This window comes from Passer domesticus, chromosome Z, assembly GCF_036417665.1.
Source record: "Passer domesticus isolate bPasDom1 chromosome Z, bPasDom1.hap1, whole genome shotgun sequence".
Classification (NCBI taxonomy): Eukaryota; Metazoa; Chordata; class Aves; order Passeriformes; family Passeridae; genus Passer; species Passer domesticus.
Genome location: NC_087512.1, coordinates 37594131 through 37614864, shown reverse-complemented (window position 1 = coordinate 37614864; position 20734 = coordinate 37594131). Strand labels below are relative to the sequence as shown.

At 35.7% G+C, this 20734-nt stretch overlaps 1 long non-coding RNA gene across 3 annotated transcripts in view; it reads left to right on the top strand.

Annotated features, from left to right (window-relative positions):
* LOC135291068 (uncharacterized) overlaps positions 1-20734 on the top strand; it is a 99504-nt gene that overhangs the window by 2717 nt on the left and 76053 nt on the right. Inside the window, exon 1 of one of the 3 annotated variants that reach the window (XR_010353937.1) lies at positions 17009-17606. The exons of the other annotated variants lie outside the window; for them this stretch is intronic. This is a non-coding gene — a long non-coding RNA (uncharacterized LOC135291068). Of the gene's footprint in view, positions 1-17008; positions 17607-20734 lie in introns of those variants that run through there. 3 annotated transcript variants of the gene reach the window in all.

Genomic DNA, 20734 nt, shown 5'->3' with positions numbered 1-20734 from the left:
TTTGTTAGGTATATTCTCAGTAATGTGGGTTGTGGTTAGTGCTCTCTAGAAGATGAGTTCTGAATTGTAAAGGCTGGTTTTTTTATCACAGGGGAACTTTTTTACTTGAATCTGGCTTATGATGGCAGTAAAAATCAGATCTCCAAAGGACATCTCTAAAAGAGAAAATAATTGATGTTTAAAAGAATTTAAATCTCTACTGACAATCAAAAGAAATCTTGCCCCCTCCTCCCTTGTTTTTCCACTGTGTGTTTTTGGGTCATCTGAGAACTACAGTTGTGATTGTTATGATCTTTTCAGTCATCATGTTGCTCTGTGTAGGTTTTATATTACCATTGATAAGACGCTGAACATTTTCTGAGATCAAAGTGCTTACTATAATGAGAAAAACGTACATAACAACAGTTGTATGGCAAGGGTAAGGATTGCCTGAAGCAGAATGAATTTCTACAGATTACTTGACAATGTAAGACTAATATAGCACTACAATCATGAGAATAATATTGTTTAATAAATCACTGGTATTATATGTCATACAGTGAAACTTAGGATTTTATGAATTACAAAACACATTTTCTTGATTAGCTATTTTATGTTAAGAAAATCTCTTCCTTGAAACTCATTTGAAAGATCTCAATTTTATTTTAACACTGAAAATTATTAGAGTGGCTGTGGCAGACCAATACCAGACTTTTAGTTTGTTTAGCAATAAATTGTAGTCTCAAGCTCATACTTCTGCCCAAGCACAGGAAAGCTTGGCTGTGCTTTGGGAAGTACACACTGATTGTCTTTTGCCTTACTGTGGCATTGAACAAGGACCTATGAGACTCCAGTTTCATGGCTGTAGTGGGTAAGGAATGAATTTAATAAGAAACTTCCCGACCACTTGAGTATCCTGAAGTCTCCCAGGAACGTCACCCTCGCCCTCACCACTGATTCCCTGGATGTGTGGATTTTGTGTAGTGTGGGCCTAGGAAGGAAGAAAAAGAATAATTATTTCCTTAAAATCAATTTCTTATTTTCCCATTTCTTTCCTTGCTCCTTCCTTTTTTTTTTTTTTTTGCATGCATAAAATCAAATGAAACCTGTTTGCCATGGTTTTTTAAGAGGAAAAGGAAGTTGGGCTAGAGTTTTCAAATCTTGTAGCCTTTACTTAGGTGTTGCTCACTTCACTTTTGTGTTTTGTCTGGGTGAGAACTACAAAATTACCTAGTATGGATTTATTGATATAACATGTGTTAACATTTGCAGAACCTGAAATCCAAGTTCATGCTCCATACAATATTGCACAATAGCTGGCAGGTTAAGCTTATGTCATGGTCAGAAATAATTTCTCTTTGAAAGAACTAATGTGGAGGTTTCATGGCCAGAAAAATAGAACAGCCCTTCTTCATAGCTTTATCACTTCAAAACTTTAACAAGCCTTAGAAGCAAAGTGGAGATTTCTTGTGCCTGAAGAGTATTCACTCATTGCAATCTGTCTCTCTTCTTCACTGATGGTTATTAGAGAGTGTTTTTCTGCAATGTGTTTATTAGGCTCTGAATTAGAAGAGTAAAGGTTCTATCAATTCAGTAACTTTAAAAGAGACCCTGGATACCTGTTTTTACATAGCTGTTATTCACAGATATTTCTTGTCCCTTGCAGTCAAAATGATTAAGCAGTACTTCAGTTACATACCATCAGCTTGCAAGGATTGCTACAAAATTTATGGTGTTTTAGTGTTCTCTGGCACATGATTTTTAACTTCTTTCCTCCCCAAAAAAACAAACAAAACAAAACCAAAAAACGTGAATAAACAACAAAACCACTCACCTTTGGATTTTTTTTTTTTTTTTAATTTTTGAAGTAACTTGTTGAAGTCTAAATATAAGGCCTCACAACCCTTGAATTCCAGCATGGGATTTTTAAAAATTAGTTTTTTTGTTGACTTCAGCAGCAGTCATAGAGTTAAGATCATGCCAAGTGGTTACATTCTTATACAAGGCCTAGCAGCAGATTTTTCTGCTCCTGTTTTCACCAGGAGTGAAAGAAGTTTCTGTTTATATACCGCTATTTATAACTTAGAAATTAATTATATTTATGTAGTTCTTTAGGATAGTATGGTTTTGTGGTACACTTTATGGACTAAAATGGATAGAGATTATAATTACAGTTTAGGTTACTATTGCAGATTGAAATTTAACAACAGCATGTCGCAGATGACATATTTTTAGAAATGCAGCAAACCCTGTTATAATGAATTGGTTGCATATAATCATTGTCCCCATTTGTTGTAATATGTCCATTTGCTTACACCATTTGCTTACATTTGCTCTTTACCAAATTGCCTTAGCTGTTTTCTGTAACTTTATTGCTTCTCTACCTTATCACATCAGGTTATAAGTGAGGTTCTTGGCTGGAATTTTGCAATTTGAAAGATTGTTCAGCATCTGATAAGGGCCATGTCTTTCCAAAGGTGTAGTCTGAATATATTTGACACAAAGAACATGCTTGTATTTAAGTCCATGGAGTAGAAAAGCAATTTCCTGAAGTTTTGCAGTTCAGAGGCAGAGCACCTGGCACTCAAAAATAATGGATCTGAGAACATTAAGGTACCGTTTTCTTGCTTCTGGCATACTGTGCTGTTAAAAATATTAATTGCATGTTCAATTATTTTTTAGTCATAACCTATCTTCAAGCCTGGTTAGCGAAAATTTTTGCTTAAATTGTATGGATTTGTATTGTATATTGTCCTTCCTTTTTTGGACTTCACTAAGCAGAGCTGTGCTAAAATGGGCCCTGCTATGCAGACTTTCAGTAAGAGAGTTTTTGAAATGCCTTCATGGCCATTTATGTAATAACAAGGGAGACATGTCCTGACCTATCAATCTCACTTTAAAGGAGCTGTTCAAAACATTATGTATTGTGCACACAGAAACCAACAGACAACCAACAACTTTGAGACTGATAAAAATTTCCTAAGAGTTCAACTGGGAGCTTAAATCAAACTCTTTGTTTAAAATACCTCACAACACCCGTATACCTGACAGTTCACATAATGTCTAGGCTTAAATTGTTGATTTTTTTTTCTCTGAAGGTTGAGATTTTTTTCACTTGTTTCTTCCTTGGTAATCTATTTGGTTAATAGCCAGATGGACTCTGGCCAGGTATTCATAAATCAGCATACTACATTCTGTTTCTTAAACACATATTAAAACAACCTAGGTTTTAAATAATTTTTTTAAATTTTTTTTTTACTGTACAACAGTCTGTTTATCAACCCTGAGTCAAGATAAACATGAAGTAAAGAAAACTAAAAATATTGCAGTACTTGCAAACACATTGTAAAAGTAGAATAAAAATATTGCAGTACTTGCAAACACATTGTAAAAGTAGAATTTAGGTCTCTAATAACACTGGGATTATACCAGCAATATTCTGATTGCAGATTGGATTAATCATCTGATGGTTTTCTCTTGGTTTATTTTTGATGTCTTGATGGAAACTGGCTAATGAGCTTCATCTAATTTTGGAGTCAGGTTCACAGTTGCAACAGAGCAAAGAAACTCCAATTTGGACCAGAAACTAAAGACTATGTCTATACCATAAACACTCTCGATATAGCTGTGCTGATTGGGGATGCAGTAAGGTGCAATTTATAACTAGAACTGCTGTCAACAAAAATCCAGAATAAACAGTTATATCAGCAGTATCAGTTAAAATTTTTGGCCATTGAAGAAGAGGTCTACAACTGGAAAATTTTACAGCTGTGAAGTATGTCGTGTTGTTCATGTCAATGTCATCTGTCTGAGAACTTGATGGTTTCACTGTAGTTAAGCAGCTGGACATAGATTGTTTCTATTAATGCTTAAACTTTCAGAGTCTTCTTTAGTTTGTGGTTGTGAGTAAGTAATACAGGGTGACTGATGGAGACTCTGTCAGTTGTACCTTTGTATATCTGCATTGCTACTGAACACTCAAGTTTACAGAAAAGCAGACCAGAAGACCTACTGGGTCCAGGGGAAAGCTAAGACATGAAGAAAAAGCAACAACAGGCAATGTTGACATTAAAAATGCCTGTATTGTTCACCTAGTGGAACTGATCGAGTTCATGCATTACATTGCAGTTGATCATGTCTTCATCATTTGAAAGCATACGTTCAAAGAATATTGTGCCCTGCATTATAGGGAAGTATTGTTATTGCGTTGTTGTAGCACTGTACCTGAGTTTGTGCTATTGGCATAGCCAAATAGCACAAACTATTAAATAGTTTGTGCTAGTTAAAATAGCTGAAAGTACTGTGTCAGGCCTTAATTAAAATCATAATTATTGTTCAAGATTTATAGCAAAAATGTGCCAACTTTATTCTAGTCAGCAGGGTCTCAGTTCTGAAAACAATATAGATTTCAGGATAACCTCCAAAAAAAATGTCTGAACAGAATAGATTGAGACTGTAATATGTGTTTGTGTTGTAAAATAAGAATACAGCACAACTAGAGTACAACGTGACACAACAGCCATAGAACAATGTTCTTTCTCTGCATTCTTCGCCATGTTCCTTACCGGTTAATATTTTACCTTAGTCAAAGTACAATTTTGGCATGGGATTATTCAGTGAAACTGCCTTGTAGAAACAGTCAATTTTGGAATACACTTGACTGAATCTAAACAGCAGGTGCTGCCATGCTCCTGCAGGCTCCAGCAAAAAGCCATTTTCCACTGTTTGTCTGAGATTTTAGGGGCTGTTCAGAGCTTTTTTTCCCCTGGGTACTGTAAGGTCCTTAAAGAGCATGAATGGCATTCTAAGCTGTCATCAGTGAGATCTGCACATTGATAAATGGTTGACTTTTTATACTCACTGTGAAGGTAACATGGAATTTGAGGTGACTCTGACCCAATGTGCAATGAGCTACTCAGAGCTTCTGGTGTTGGAGAAGATCAGAGCCACAGGAAAATGAGGAAGTCACGTAATCACTCAGATGTAAAGCCGGCATCTAATCAGTACTCTGTCCTCATTTTCTTAATGGCCTTCCACAAGCCTATGCTCTCTTATTTATAAAATATGTGAACTGAAATCAATTTATATTGCTACATTATCAGTTATTGTTGAGGTTTAAAAAATATTTGTTATATTTGTTAAATCCCTACATTTTTAGCTTATCATTGTCCAGCAGAAGCCTCAAATAGCAACATGCAAAATCATTTTGTATTTGTCAGCAGGAAGCCAGAGACTTGGTTAGGCTTTTCTGTTTGAGATGTGGAAAATAAAAGTGAATTCAGGAGGACAGTGTCTGCAGTGGCAGATACTTTTTGGCTCTCACACCTGAAAACTTTAATGTCATTTATGACCATGTGGCAGGCTGCCTACAAACTGGAGAAAACAGTCCCTGCAGTTTGTTTGATATAGAATTTCTAGAGTTTTTCTTCACCACGCTCTGTTAGACAGCACTGATACCACTGAAGTCAACGTGACTTAGCAGTAAAGGACTGCACAGACACTTATGCCTGTTTTAGAGCTGAAAGCAAATGAGGCTTGTGCAGATAGTCTGCCATATAATAAGCTGTTGAGTGGATTCATTAAGTTTCATGGGGACTTTCCTATTAGTTTTCTGATTATTCTAATTTTGTAAAGATTTGCCCTTATCAAAGGGAAAGATTGGCAGTATTGAAAACATTTTCACTTTATGGTTACGATTTTTTTTCATAAATTCAGCAAAAGCCTTTTCACTGACATCAATGGAAATGATAGTTAAACTTGTCCAAATATAGGTTTTATTTTTAACTTTACACAATTTTATTCAAGGAAGTGTTTAATATGTTCCAGAGGAGCACAGTGTAATAATCTTGGCAGGATAGAAGATTTTAAGAAAAGAGTAACTGAAACAAAGGGAAAAAAGGCATTAATTTTGCCAGGTGAGCATAAATTATTTACTTAAATTAATGCTTTTGTATGCAGTCTTACAAAATGAAGTAAATTTATAGGAATTTAAGTAATTTTACTGTTAAGAAGTGGCATCTAACTTCAGTAGCAAACAGATATATAAAGTTTTATTTTAAAATAGTGTGAGTGTTGACGTAGGCATGCTACGTATAATTCCAGAACACCCTGAATATTTGCAGCAGCAAAAAGATACTAAGGTATAACCTGTAGTGGACACTGAAATTACTGCAGTTCGTATCCAATTAGAAGAGAAAAATATTTCATCTAACATAACTTACTAGAAATTTGTTCTGGAATATTTGCAAGTTAATTTCATTCTTCTTCTGAATCTATGTCTTAACCCTTATTGTACTGTCCTATTTCTCCAAATTCATCATTTTTGTATTTGCAGTGTTCAGAAAAAGCTGTCTACAGCTAGATCGTATCTGTTTTGTCTTTCGCTACCTTGCATGCAAGTACTAATGTAATTTTGATAGTCATGTTAAAGCAATAATAATGATAATATCTTAGAATGAAAGGTGATTTTTTTCAAAGAAGCTAACCCTCAGTACTTGATTATTTAATGGAATAACTTTTATAGACTTTCTGTTTTATAGAATAATGATGTATAGTAGTAGTAGTAGTAGTAGTAATAGTATTAGCACTTTGAAAAGAAAGCTGGGCACATTTTGGTCTTTTTATCTTTAATTTGGTATGGATGCAAAATAAATTAATTGACAGCAAAACAACTGTGATCTAAATGAGATACTAATTTGAAGTATACTTTGTCTTTTAATTAGGTCTGTTTTCCTAACTTATATATCTATACTTTAGAACCGGGAAAAATTGTAGGTAAAGTCTGCATCTTGCTGTTCAATCACAGAGTAGTTTTTTATTGAGGAATGCAGCTAGTAAATTGTCATAAGGAAGTGCAGTAATGAAAAAAAAATGGAGCATAGATGTCATAGATGTAAATTTATGAACTGTCTTAGCACTAGGCAATAATAGGCTCACAACAAATCCCTGTATATTGCAATTTCCTCCAGGGAACCTCTCCTACAACCATCAAAAAGCCCTTTCAGGTTGGGTGGACAGGAATACCATGCTAATACTTTAATTCTACTGTGCACTAAATCACTTTTAGACCAGACACAGAGTCTAGCAGGTTGTCACCATGTGGCAGCTGAACCAGCAAAGATGGGAATGATATAGGTCAGAGGTTTAGGCACCTCGAACGTCATAAAGTCTACTGGGTGGGCACTGTGTACCCTATTTCATGTGGACTTGGAGTAAAAACTAAGTCCCTGGTCTTGATGTAGATATCAAGTGAAACCACGTTTGTACTGAAAAGTATTCCAGCACACCCCCTACAATTGAACCTACTAGAAATGTCATGGTTTATGGCCCCACCTGTTGGATTCAACTATTGCCTTCGTGATGATGGCATTTGCAGTTGAAGGCTGGCAGGCTGCAAAGGGATTACGAAGCAGACACACACACAAATATACACCACCATGCCCTATCCCCCGCTTCTGCATTTAGTACTTTTCCACTAAGAACAGGAAACCAGTACAAGTGGTCTGGTAAACTAGGACTTGACTTATATATCCAGTGGCATTCCAGAGGCCAGAGACTGAGTTTTGTACTGCTGATTAGAGTAGATCACAATATAACAGGGTCATAAAATATGCTGTTGTGACATTCTTCACATATATACAAAATAAGTAAATAGGGAAAATAAGACTCTAGTATTTTCTGTGGCGGAAATTTTCTGGTCTTTTAAAGTGCACCATCTCTAACTAAAAATTGGTTGTTAGAACCATGTATTCCTAAATGTATACAATTCTTCCCATATACTCTCTATAGACTTGCTTTCACATGCCAAAAATGAGAATCTGTTCTTGAAAAAAGAAAACAAATAAACCAAAACACAACAGAAATGTGCCTGATTTCATGCTATGTCCCTTTAAAACAGACCTAAAAAAAGTGTGACTACAGCAGCCTGAGAAACCCAGTTTTAAATAGCCATGCATGTTGAAATTTGGAAAGGAGATGGTTCTTGAACTACCTTTTTTACTTTGGCCTTGCTGGTGCACGTGGTTGGGCTAAATTCTTAACATAGGTAAGAACAGATGTAAGGCAAAGAACATGTGTCAAGAAGACATGAAATAGCTTCTGTCAAAGAGTTAGCTGGGTGTCACTGAGACACAATAAAACCCTATTATTTTTAATTTCTTCCCACAGGGCACTCCTAGGATATAATATTTCATAGGTTTTTGTGATCTGTTTCCTTTCTCTTCTTCCTGGTAAAGTGGCATTTCCAGAGCAAATAGCTTGCTCATGAACCTAGTCTCAAGAATCCCTTAAATCTAACAGTAATGAGGCCTTGAAGTGGCACAAGGTGTTGGCTTTTCCTTACCTACAGTCTGAGTGAGGACAGTATAATACAATGAAAATGAAAATAGACCTGTTCATGTTTTTAAGGTATGTTTTTAGCACCAGTTCTGTTCAAAAGTAACCCCTTCTTTCTCCAAGGATACACCTACAGAGATATTGCTTCAAAAATACTTGTGAAGAAGAGAAATACTGGAAAAATTATGCAACCTTTCCACTTCTGTATTGTATTTCACAAACTTCTCTAGTGCGTGGATAATATTCTGATAGCTCTACTGGGAAAAATGGTAACTGTACCCGGTCTCCTGCATTCTCTGCACATGTCTGCGGTTATGTTGTACCACCAATATGAAGTGTAGGAAGGGAAATTTCCCAAAGGAATTTGTGAGAGACTGTATGTTGAAGCTGGGGACAAAGGCAAAGAAAATGAAAAACCTGATCCTATTTCAACACAGTCATAAGCCTGATCAACATTACAGATAAATTGTAACCTTTTCTGTCATGAAAGAATGTATTGTATGGAGCATAATATGCCTAGGGTTTGTTTTCACCTTGTTTTGTTTTCTTGGTTTTTTCCAGCCCAATTTGCTGATGAAGGGCATGTTGAGGGTGATGGCTGGAGTAATAAAATGGAAGATCAGGGTCACAATTCTCTTACATTGCTCTCTCTCTTGCAGAAATTCTCAGTTTGTCCCTTGTTGACAGATCTCTAATGTGTTGCAGAACAACAAATGCATATGTATTAGAGAGTATTAGCTAATGGGAGCGACCTGTACAGTTCCAATTATGAATGACAGCTCTCCACTTCCTTTATGTGTATTTTTAAGTCCCCTGGACACAGACTGATTAAAAGTAAGGATCCATATCAATTTATGAAAAATTTATGAAATTTTGAAAGATTCTTAACTTGTACCATTTAAAAACTAAAAATTTCTTGGCTGTCAGTATTTTCTTTTCCTTTCATTGCATCACAGAATCTTTCTTACATCGGGAATATATGCTTAATAATCAAAAATTGACACTGTGAATTAAGGAATAAATATGTCACTGGATAAAATAAAACAACAACAACAGAAAATAAATTAGATTTGTATGATGTTAACTGTTCTTTAATCTGCTTCTGGGCAACAAAAGTGATTTGTGTCAGCCTTTATTGCATTAAACTTTAATTTTCTTCCACAAGAACAGGATTATATAAAGGAGTATTGGATTGCACTCATCATGGATTAGCTGAGTGGTATCTTTGCTGCCAAAGACCAAATGGATTTCCTTCCTTTTGTGATTTATATTTTTATTGCTGTTTTTTTCTCCTCCTTCTAATTCCCATTATCCGTCTGTTTGCCAGAACTGAGATACCCTCAAGAGCAGCAGAAAGGCAGGCAGAGTTATTGGCTTATTGCATATATTTATGTTCCAAGGATTTTTACTAGCCAACGTCAAAGGAATAAGCTAGCCCTCAGCCACAGAAGCTGATTGCTAATTTGTAACTAAAAAACTAAAAGCTCATTCATTGTAAAAGGGACATAGATTTTCTTTATACACACGCACACACACACATACATATAAATATATATATACACAGTTATGTGTTTACATATATACATGTATGCATAAGGAGTTTAACTAGTCTTGATACAAATTTTCATAGTTTTGTCTAATGGAGACAGATCAGCAAGGGGTTTTTGGACACATAAAATTATTAACAGTCAAAAACAGATGCTGGCAGTGCAATGGAAGAGGAAAAAGATGCACTCAGTATAGAGTCGGGGAACATCCAAAATTTGAAGGGATAAAAAGGCAGAAAATAAAATACAGATTCTTACTTACAGACAATGTAATAAATTGCAGTTTGTACTTTGCAGCTCATTTTAGAAATGATAAATTAAGTTTTCAGTCTTGACATTTTAACCAGTAAGAAGATGCCTGGAGGTAGATGGGACAGGTATTTAAGAAAAGCATATTTAAACTATTAAGTTACAGAGGATGGGTTGGGTTTGTAGGCAGTAAATGACGGCAGCCCAAATAGCTGGCAATACTCTCTCGGGCAGATTGAGCTGCACCAAAGAAATTTCAAGTGCAATAAAAAATTATACACTATACCAAAGCATAAAAAAGCTGTTGTGAAAACGTGTAAGTGAAAAGTCTGATACCCTTCAACTACAGGGTTGAAGAAGGAGCTGAAATAGACCCTGCTGTCATTATATCACCAGAATAATTAATAATGAATTCCAGAGCACATTTTCTATGGATCTGTCATAAAAATACTTAATAAGTGACAGACACTCCAGAAGGTTGAAACTGAGATGTGTAACTGCTGAAGCCTAAGATACCCGCACATGCTTTGCACAGTCCAGAACTAAATACACAGTCAAACCTAGCCCAAAAGTTTAGAGTTTTTTTGTGAGGTAACCCTGGCCTTTTCTTAAATTTACATGTAAAAGAAGCATATTAAAAATTTCAGTTGATTCCTCACTTGGCAATACTGCCTGCTGAATCTAAGCAAAGGATACTTCCACATTATTTCATGTCAGAACTGGAACCTGTCCTTATTCTTCAGATCATGTCATTTAGTCAGGGACTTAGTACTATTTTCATGGTACACAAAACAGAAAAGAAGGGAGGTATTACTATATTATCAAAACAAATCTTCATGGTTGTTGCTGTGTTGTTTTCTGAAACTGTTGAATTAAATTGCTGACCATTGTCCCATTCTTGCTTTATCTTGATAACTGTTAGATTTCTCAGAAGTAGCTTTCAACTAGTTAGTAAATAGAACCTTTAAGTCATCATGCATTTTTTCAAACAGGCATTTATTGCTTTCAGAATACTGACAGAAACACTAGTCTGTCAAACGCTAAATCCAAAATGATAGTTCCTGCTGCTTCTATCACATCAGAAAGATCTACAGGGAGACTCCCTATGGTGGTTTTAAGACTTACTGTTTGTTTGCCTGTCTGTTGTGTTTTAACCCCAGCTGGCAACGAAGTACCATGCAGCTACTCACTCATATACCCCTCTGCCCCACCTCCAGTAGGACTGGAAAGAAAATCAGGTAAAAAATGCTCTTGGTTTGAGATAAGAACAACTTTATAACTGAAATAAAGGAAAATATTATGGTATTATACCAAAAGCAGCAATAATAATAATAATAACAAAACCTACAACAACAGAAGAGAGAGGAAGTTACCAAGGGATGACCAATACAACAGCTTAGCAGTCACCGAATGATTACCAACCTGTCCCACAACAGAAATTGGTACCTCCTAGCCAGTTCCCCCCAGTTTATATACTGGGCATGATGTTCTATGGTATGGAATATCCCTTTGGTGAGTTTGGATCAGCTGTCCTCGCTGACATCCTTCCCAGCTTCTTGTGCAGCTGGAAAGTCCTTGCCTTAAGGTAAGCCCTACTGAGTAACTACTAAAATATTATTGTTATTAACATTATTTTCATGCTAAATCCAAAACACAACATTGTACCAGATAATAAAAAGAAAATTAACTCTGTCCCAGCTGAAATCAGAACACTGTTATTTCTCTCTTATTTGAAGAAACTATTTGTGATAGAAAAAATATTGCAATATAAAATACTGTCATTGAAGTCTATTCCTTCCTAAAGGAAAAAACCCTACAAAACTGTAAAAGATGCTCCCAGCTGACATGCCCACTTTTTATAGTATACCCCACTATGTTCCAAAGACAGAGAAAAGTAACCTTATTTTAGTACATTTTTAAAAGTCTAAAGCAGTCGCTCCGCTTCCAGAAATCTCTCTGCAAACTGGAGAGATTTGGAACACAAAAATATTATCTAGCAGCTGGCCTGCATGCATCTCATGCAGAAAAACTTGTGCACTTAAAACTCAGAAAGGGCCACCCAGTAAATGAAATACTTCCATTTCTCCCTCTCACCTGGCTAAATTTAAAAAAAAAAATCATTCATATAGGAATGAAAGGGAGTTCCTGGAATGTAATTCTTCTGCTTTTGTGACCAGTCACTTCATATGTTGTCTGTTATTTTATCATCATATAACATCTGGAATTTAGTTGGATTTTACTTATGACTTCTTTGTCCCTGCTACGCTCCCCAGGATATATATTTTTTTCATAACACTGTGAGACTTTTGATTTTCTCTGAAGTCTTTCCAGCTTTCCTAGATGCAGATTTCATATTAGTCATAGATGGAAGAGCCATTTGCATGTGTGTACAGGAAACCTATCATTTTGACTTAGATTTCATATGGAAAACTACTGGTGTCAGACACACTGTCCACTAGCAGATTTCAGATCTTCATATGGTGAATCTCAAACCATTTTGAAAGATACAGCTGAACTATTAGTTTTTTTCAATTTTGCCTTCTTTTCTTTTCTGCTTGACTGTACAGGCATGAAAATCTACCAGAAAAGTTTTTCACAAGATTTCCTACATAATCATGCAGATAAAAAAATCTGGGTAAAAATGTGATGCTAATGAGAATTAGCCTGCTGTTGCCTGCCCTCATAATACTTAAGCAATAATTTATTGGGGAACATATATGCAAAACAAACAAGAGAGTTGATGAACTATTTTTTCATTTGAGGAAAATTTAACTTTGTTTCAATCTGACTGAAATATAGGGGAAAACTCCAGTTGTTTCATCCCTGTTCTTTAGCCTAACTCAAGGCACACCTACATACATATAAATCTATTACAAACAAGCCTTTGTTTTTCGTTCTCTCTCTGTGCTCTCCAAATACGACTCCTGAAGATTTAGACTATGATTATTCTGCTGGTTTAGGCAGTGGCTGTCAATCACAGCAGGCCAGTGTTTTAAATGTTTATATATGGGTTAGCTTTGCATTGCTTTAGGTCTTCAAACTCACTAAATAATTTCTGGAGTGATTTTTTGCACCTGAAGATAAATTCTGACTAATGTATTTTTGGTTATGGAAAAGTCTTTACAGTGACAGGTTAAGAAGACTTTAGGTCTTCACTATAACACAGGTCTTTTAAAAATAGTAGAAGAAATATCTCTCTTTTTTAGTCCAATGTAACATGAAGTAACATATGATCAAGGGATTCTTGGTGCACCTTGATAGCGAATACTTACTAATGGCTTCTTTTCATCAGCCCTATATTGGTGACACTCCAATGTGTTCTATGTTGTATACATATAGTAAAGCTAACTTTATGATGGGGCAAATGACTATATTGTCATTATCCTATTTTCTATAAGCATATATAACTACTGTGCTACACTGTGGTGGTGGTGCTCTGTTTTTCAGACACTAAGAACAATGCAATTTAGATTTTTTTCTTCCTAATCCAAGACAAGTTCTTGGAAACTTTGGAGGTGACTCAGCACAGGATCAAAAGAGAGATCCAAATAACAGAAAAAATACTTTACAGAAATAAATTTAGGGGAAAAAAAAAAGAATTCTGTGTTTTAATTAATCAGAATGAAAACTGAAAGCTAATTTAATGCTGCTTTGTAATTATTTATATGGGGGAAAGTATACAGTAATGCTTCTCTTTTTTTACACAGTGGCCATAATAAGTCTAATAAACCAAAGCAAAAAGCTAAACAAAACCATACTGGATATAAGGAGCAAATTTTCAAGAGTTTAATGACCTTTGAAATAAAAATATCAGCATTCTTCCAGGATTCGTTCTGGTCTGAAATTAAGAGAACCTTCTGAAAGAAATACTGTAACTCAATCATAAATCACATGCCTTGAAGGACATATTTCTGATTAAAAATTCACTGTAAAAAGGTCTCAAATTGCTTGAAAATTATTTTATATATACAGATATAGACAATTATGTTTCAGTTAATTCAAATATTTGATATTTTGAAATTTGAATCTTTGTTATCCTGAGTTCTATCCTATCATGTCTAGAAATCTGACTTGGTCAACTGGATTTGTGCCGCTGTACACTGGTATAGAACTGAAGCAAAAAAAATTAAAACCGCTAAAAGAAGTGCTATTTCTGTGATGCCATTTCCAATTTGTGTTTCAATTTTATCTCCCTGGAGGACCTGCAGCCTGGTGCAAATGCAGTAACTGTTCTTTCACAGCGCTAACTTTAGCACCTAGAGGAGACCAGGCAGGTCAGCAAATGAGAAAGAGAGTAGAAATTAACTCATTTTCTGAGCTCATTTTCCATGGATCTTGATTTGTCTCTGTACAGATTTTGTTCATATCAGAGGTTTTGTCTTCAAATTCTTTTTTAAAATCTATTATTGCCTGCAAAACATACACAGCTGATTGTGGAAAAGATACCTGTTCAGTAGCAGTCTACTGAATTTGTCAGTTCTATAGGTTTGTATTTCTGGATACTCAAAACATATGTGTATCTAGAGTGCATAAATCAAGGCTGTTGATATTTAAATCAGTTCTTGTGTCATTCTTATTTCACATAAAAACCTGGTCAAGATTTCACTACTCATTCCTTGTAAGTATGAAAATATTAGATGTCCTTGTGGCAAATAATTTCCTAAAGTCAAGATTTTACTTTTATTTTCTCTCAGAGTTAATCCAGTCTCCAGTGTTTCTCTTTGTAAAGTAGTAAAAGAGGTTCTGGTGTATTTTTGTGATATTATGATATACAGGTCACAAGCTCCTGTGAATTAAGCATTTAAACTTCACCTTAAAAATGGGATGAAATGGAACTGAACATTTGATAGTATAGAGGTTTGCTTCGTAAATCTAAAGTAATTTTGAAACTGAGCATTCTAATATGTGCCATAAAGTTCAGTTTCTGAAAGGTTTTTTGGGGGAAAAAAAAAAGCCAGAATTAGGAAAAAAACTTACCATCTACTGGTCTGTTACCATTACTGGTTAATAGAAGGGGTATGGAAAAAAAAGCCCCTCTAAAATATGCCAAAAAGCTCAAAATGCGTATGTCCTAATGTAAAACCAGCCCACCTGCATACCATAACTGTACTGTGAATTGTGTTTTTTCCTATTTAAGATGAAAAAGCATCTGTTGTCTGTTTTGATTTATCGATTTTCCTTTTTCAATCTACCCTAGGAAAAAACAAAATCATTCAGTCTGTGACCCAATTTGATTCAGTATCCCCCTGTGAAAGAGCCATTTGTTTACACTGAGAATGAAGAATCAGGTACATGAAGAGATACTGGAATTCTGCCATATGTTGTACCATATGGGTAGTTTTCACTATGTTAAATCAATGTGAAGGAGAGGACCCTCATGGATAAATGTATTGCATTTTCCTATCTTGAACCCTTAGTAAGCGTACTTAGCATTTTCATAACACTGCAAAAGAATTAACTATCCTTCACCAAACCAGAGATTTGTTAGTACTACTGCAGAAAATACAGCTTAAAATCAGCAACAGTGAGGCACCAAGTGAGCGTAGAGCTGTTCTGGTCTTGGTAGTTAAGACATTGGAGCCCCTGCCCTTCTCTGCACTTTGCAGGAAATGCTACTACCTATCAATTTGCTGTATATATAGCAGGCTTTGAAATGTGTACATATATTTTTGTAGATTTTGCACAAAATTATCTTTGCTCACATTGATAGTGACAAAGAAATAAAACTGCCACCAGTTTCTAAAATGCAGAGAAATATAGAGAAATACATATTTTATATTATGAGATATGACACACAGAGATACAATTCAGGGTGAGCTACTCTAAGTCAGATGAAGGGCAGTTTTTACTCTTATTTGTGCATCTTGCTACCTGATGTTGCATTGGTGAAATCACATTTACATTGATATAACTGCACTGGTTCTGTATCTGGGAGTGAAATTAAGAGACATGGCAGGAAAAATAATCAAAAATGGGAGCATAAAAAAGCAATCAGCTTCTGGCTCTTCTTATCACTCCCTATCCCACACATTCCTCTCCAAATTTGTTGTTGTACACATTCTTTTACCCTGTTCCTTGATCTTGAAAGTTACTTTATTTTAAATCATCTCCAAGAAACACTTTATTATGGAGACATAATATTTTTCTAAATGCTAGCCTACTATGGTTTCAGTATGACTTTATATAGTACTTCTAACTGACTTCCCATCATACTTATAGTCATGGCTATAGATGTAAAACCCAGCCTTCTGGAGCCATTTTCCTTTGAATTCTTAGCTGTTTTGTTTACCTTTTCTTTATCCTGGTAATTGAACATACAAAATTGACAATGCATTTTTTTTTTTTTTTTAAGTAGCATACTGGGCTTTCTTTTTAAATTGTATTTTATTTCACTGCAAAGCAAGAAAATTGATTTCTAAGAGTTCTCAAATCCTAACAAAAACTCAGCTACAAGGAGCTGTTTCAGAAATGTTCTTTTACCATCTTTCCATAAAGTGTAAATAAGACGCTATTTCTTTTCACTTCCAGAGAGGTTTAAATCAATTCCCACTTCACGCTGTTTGTAACACAATGTTGTAGAGTGATCTAAAGTAACAAACCCAGATCTGTTCAGACTGATTTTAGACCCTCGTCCCAAAAGGATCTTTCTATAACTTGATATTGAAAAGGTCTGTAATTTTTGTGAAGTCAGTTGAACCTCTTGCGTTGTGGTTTGTTTTTGGGTTTAAACTGTTTAATTCATAATATGTTAGATTTTCCTATGTTTGGAAATGGTTTATTCCATACCCCCGTGTTCAGTTTTCCTAATGGTTCTTCCCAGAAGGTGTTTATATTTTCCCACCTTTCCTTATGTCAATCCCCACGTCAATCCCCTCCACACCTCCCATGTTTCCCGACTCTTCCCTGTCACTCCTCTAAACCCTGCCCCTGCAGCTTGCCAGTTATTGTTTGCTACACCCCTTTAGCCAGAAGGTTCCATATCAGTTATGTTGTTTCCCTTCATCCATTTGCAGATTATGTATTCACTCCTCCCTCCTTCTTCCCCATTGGCTTTATGTTAATGTGAGCCCAGCCCATGCTCCTCCTTGCTAGCCCTTGGTTGATTTGTAGGCAGTCCCTTCCCCTGAGACTGCCCCTGTTTTTAAACTGTTGTAATGTGTTTGTCTGCACTTTTATGTGTGTCCTCTCTTTGAGTATGTTTCACTGTAACATCTTGGCACTTGTCTCTCTGGCAAAGAATAAATATCTTGGAACTTTGCCACCAGGGAGTCCCTCTCTCTCTTTTTGCCACTCAGCTACCACGAGGAACCCCTTCGGGTGCCCACCTTGGGCCAGGCCAAGTGGAAGGAGAGGTTCCAGCCGAAAGGCCGAACCGCTACCCTCGGCCCCAGCTCAGGAGCTTGGGGCCGGGAGCGGCCACTCGGTGACATCGCTTGGAGGAAAAGGGCCGAGCAGCTATGGGGTTAACACGGCTAGCCATTTCCCCCCGGGATCCAGGTGCGACATCACTCTTGAACTGGTTTTTAAACATAAAAACAGTCTTCATTTGAAAACTTCATTTGAAAACAAAAAACATTTGGCCCTGCTGTCCAAAAGTCCAAACAGATATGGGGCATTTTACCTAGTGTAGTTTATACCATTAGATGCTGTAACATTAATGTTTATTTGTTATGGAAAACAGTCAGAATTTAAAAGTAAAATATAATACTTAAGTGTTGTTACATTTTAAGAAAAGTGATGGTACTGAACAACTCTCCTGGTTTTCTTTCATCTTATTTAAATGTGGTTGTTTTCTTGGTAAAACTCAGTTTACAATTTATCATGGTATGCTTAAATTGGAGAGCCTGATGTTGACATTAATTCATTGCAGTGCAAGCAATCAATGTTATTGTACATATGTTATAGCATATGGCAGGATTTCATTGCTCATCTCCTTTTTATGCTCTGTCTTCAGAGTCACTAAAAGTCTGTCCCATGAGATGACTTTTTGTTAAATTAGGTCAGCAACTGAAGAAGGACATGTGTCAACTCCTCTGCTGAGAAATACAGCACTGTTAACACTTGAAAATTATCTTTTGTTCAACTATTTTAAGTTGGACATCTAACAAGAGATCTTACTCTCATCATCGACATCTCTGACTTCTCTTCAGATATTCATGAGATGTTTTAATTTTTTTGCTTTTACTTTATTGATTGTTCGGTTGTTTTCAGGCATTTAAAGAATGCTGCTTAGATGTTCGTGGGCAGCATTAAATTCATGTCTATGAAGCTCCGTAGTGGTATGTATGCTGCTTATGCTCATACTCAATTAATGCCTTGGCTGAATATTACATTGGTTGTAGAAGGGTGTTTTTGCATAACTTTGTTTTAACAGATTCAGGATAGCTTTATTGTATCCTGTTTTACTTTACACCCAGCAACACATTTCTCTGAGGGGAGAAAAGCTAGAATAGCACAGATTGGTGTATGCAGGGTATATCTGCAGGACATGATCTTGCTCCAGCACTCCAAACAGAAAGACATTTTACTGCCATTTCTTTACAGCATTTCCATTTCCACTGCCTTTCTGACACCCACAACTTTACAAAACTTTACCACAGCCACTTTCATTTGCATTCTTTTCAGGCTGATGAGTATAAGCCTATTTAATTGTTCTTTTATACTGCAGGCTTTGATTAGCTTTCTTGCTGCCTTTGAATGTTTTCCAGGTATTCTATTCTTTTTTTGAGATGTAAAGTTTCATACCCCATGTGTTCAAGAGGCAGACATGCCATAGATTGATACAGTGGCTTATTTTCTCTGGTTTTTGTTTCCTTTCATAATTTCTTTATTACTTCATCGTAACTCCTAATATTGTATTTGTATTTTTTTTTTTCTTTTAGTGTGCGCTACCAAGGACTCAAATAAAATTTTCATGGAAGTATTGATTTTTTTCTTACATTCCATTTCTGAGTAGTAGCAGTCAGCTCAAATCAGACTTTATGGCTTGTTAGTTTTGAGTTATGAAATATAATTTATTCTTCGATGCACAGTTAAGACTTGATTCTGTGAATCAGTAATGAATAGACATTTCTGTAGTGTTCTCACCTTTGTTTTTTTTCATTCTTTAATATTTCAATATTTTCAATCTTTTTGGGTTTTCTGATCCTATTGTCTGAAATACAGAAGGGACAATTTTGCCTGCTTCTTCTCCAGAAAAATAACTTGTACAGAAATGGGTGTGTAGAAGGAGTTCTGAAATAAAGAAAGAGCCTCTTAGAAGAGTGGAATGGTCTTGCCTGTTTAGCCTAAAATTGGCAAGATTGCTGTTTTAAGGTCAAATGCTTAGGAGGGAACTCCTGCCAAGCTAAAGGTCAGATAAAGGTCAATATTAGCATAAACCCAAATTTGTATCAGCAGTACATGAATATATTTTGCGCTAGGATTTAGATGACTGCTAACTTTTTTGCTACTGGGTTACCAGTGGTATTAGTGAGAAGAAAAGGAAAAATCCCATTTTCATTGTGTGCTTTAGAACTGAAGAAAGGCGGTACTCTGATAAGCTTGTTGAAGAAGTAGGAAACCAGGCCTTACATAGCTATTGCTAGCCTTGTTTTCTACTCACATAAGTAGAAAGATGACATTTGTCATCATTTTAATAGCAAACGAAGAAGAAAAAAATGCCCCACAATTCAGCAGCTTTGTCCAAACATTTCAACAGGTTTTAGGCCTGGTATTGGAACATACACAACCAAATATAACACTTCCAGTACCTCTAAATGCATCAAGAAAATACAATTTTTAACTTTATTTATATAACGTTTATATATTTATATATTTTTATAGCCTTTATAATGAAGAATGAATCTTTATTAATTCTTCCTGCGCTGTTGTTTATCTTAGGAAACAAACACTATACACTTTACTGATGCCAAATTTGGCAAATGGGTTTTGCTATGAGTAATGTCCCTTGGATGCATGGAATGGTTAATAAAAATATGATTTTTGTTTGCTATTTCTGATATCTTAACTGCCCCTTGAGTCTGAGCACTCCTTACATGAAGTAAGAATACAACCTAATAGAGGGGAAGAGAAGAGCCAAATTTGTGCATTTTGAGTATTGTTACTATGGATAATAATGTACCTAGGTGAATTGCAGAATGTGGTGTATTTCCTGAAACAAGCCCTGGATGCAGAATGCTGTTTATCTTCACTCTTGTAATTTATTTTTCCCATCCCAGCTTCTTCTCTTACCAAATTCTTTAAAGACAGTTTCATCCCTTCCAAGCACGTTTTCTTACCCACATTATATGTTATGCCAACTCTTTTATTTAGGATTTTTCACACATCCTTCACATCTCCTTTACAGTCTCTAGTCAATAAGTGTTAAGACCTAAATTCTCCTTTACACTTCATGGCTATTCCCTTATCACATGCATTTTCTGCTGCCTGAAGGCAGATCTGTACAATTTTTGTTACTGAAATCTAGGCTTTTTTCTTCCGAACCAGATGGAGGACGTGTAAATGTGTCTAAAGACTCAGAATACCATTAACTTGGTTTTTACAGAGCTCTGGGAGACACAATGTCTTTCTGCCTCCTTTTAAACTAGGCTAAAAAAACCCCTAATAACTCCGCAATACAAGTA